Here is a 2142-nt window from a genome sequence, read left to right as displayed (position 1 = left end):
AGGTCCAAGTGAAAAGCTTGAGACTGAGTGGTTAAAGTCGTGATCCAAAGCAAAAAGAGTGTGCTTAAGAGCTCTGGACACCTCTAACTGGGGACTCTAGCAAAGCTGAGTCACAATCTGAAAAGGTTCACCCAGTCATGTGTCTGTGGCATTTATGTATCCGGTGGTAATACTGGAAAACAAAGTTCTTAGGGCCACAGTCAAGACTCATAAAAGTAGCTGTGTTCAACAATCAACATACTTAACTAGGAGAATCAATAACACTATCCGAAATTCTAAGTTCCTAGAGAAGCCAATCATTCTGAACTTCAAAGGAAAAAGTGAGATGCCAAAACTGTTCAGAAGCAAAAAGCTACAAGTCCCGCTCATCTAATTAGAATTAATATTCATTGATATTTTGATATTTATAGTATATTCTCTTCTTTTTATCCTAATTGATTCTCAGTTGCTTGGGGACAAGCAACGATTTAAGTTTGGTGTTGTGATGAGCGGATAATTTATATGCTTTTTGGCATTATTTTTAGGTAGTTTTTAGTATGATCTAGTTACTTCTAGGGATGTTTTCATTAGTTTTTATGATAAATTAACATTTCTGGACTTTACTATGAGTTTGTGTGTTTTTCTGTGATTTCAAGTATTTTCTGGCTGAAATTGAGGGACCTGAGCAAAACTCTGATAGAAGGCTGACAAAGGACTGCTGATGCTGTTGAAATCTGACCTCCCTGCACTCGAAATGGATTTTCTGGAGCTACAGAACTCCAAATGGCGCGCTCTCAACGGTGTTGTAAAGTGGACATCCGGAGCTTTCCAGAAATATATAATAGTTTATACTTTATTCGAGGTTTGATGACGTAAACTGGCGCTCAATGCCAGTTCCATGCTGCATTCTGGAGTCAAACGCCAGAAACACGTCACGAACCAGAGTTGAACGCAAAAAACACGTTACAACTTGGCGTTCAACTCCAAAAGAAGCCTCATCTTGTGTAAAGATCAAGCTCAGCCCAAACACACACCAAGTGGGCTCCGGAAATGGATTTATGCATCAATTACTTACTTCTGTAAACCCTAGCAGCTAGTCTAGTATAAATAGGATAGTTTACTATTGTATTAGACATCTTTGATCAGTCTTTGATTATCTAGTCTTTTGACCATTTGGTCTTTCATGGGGGCTGGCCATTCGGCCATGCCTGGACCTTCATCACTTATGTATTTTCAACGGTGGAGTCTCTACACACCATAGATTAAGGGTGTGGAGCTCTGCTGTACCTCAAGTTTCAATGCAAGTACTACTATTTTCTATTCAATTCGACTAATTCTTATTCTAATATATTTTTTGCACTTCAACATGATGAATGTGATGATCCGTGACACTCATCATCATTCTCACCTATGAACGCGTGACTGACAACCACTTCCGTTCTACCTTAGACCGGGCGCATATCTCTTGGATTCCTTAATCAAAATCTTCGTGGTATAAGCTAGAATTGATGGCGGCATTCATGGGAATCCGGAAAGTCTAACCTTGTCTGTGGTATTTCGAGTAGGATTCCGGGATTGAATGACTGTGACGAGCTTCAAACTCACGATTGCTGGGCGTGATGACAAACGCAAAAGAATCAAGGGATTCTATTCCAACATGATCGAGAAATTACCTAATCTGAGCAACAAGATGAACCGTCAGTTGTCAAAACTCGAACAATCCCCGGCAACGGCGTCAAAAACTTGGTGCACGAAATTTTGATCATCAATGGCGCCATCAACATGGTACGCTCAATTGCAATCTCAAGTCTTTATCACAACTTCGCACAACTAACCAGCAAGTGCACTGGGTCGTCCAAGTAATAAACCTTACGCGAGTAAGGGTCAATCCGACGGAGATTGTTGGTATGAAGCAAGCTATGGTCATCTTGTAAATCTCAGTCAGGCGGAATCAAATGGTTATGGAGGATTAATGATTAGAAGATAAATAAAACATAAAGTAAAGATAGAGATACTTATGTAATTCATTGGTGAGAATTTCAGATAAGCGTATGGAGATGCTTTGTCCCTTCCGTCTCTCTACTTTCCTACTGTCTTCATCCAATCCTTCTTACTCCTTTCCATGGCAAGCTGTATGTTGGGCATCACCGTTGTCAATGGCTA

This window comes from Arachis duranensis, chromosome 3 (genome assembly GCF_000817695.3).
Source record: "Arachis duranensis cultivar V14167 chromosome 3, aradu.V14167.gnm2.J7QH, whole genome shotgun sequence".
Classification (NCBI taxonomy): domain Eukaryota; kingdom Viridiplantae; phylum Streptophyta; class Magnoliopsida; order Fabales; family Fabaceae; genus Arachis; species Arachis duranensis.
Note: the sequence above shows the minus strand (reverse complement) of the source record.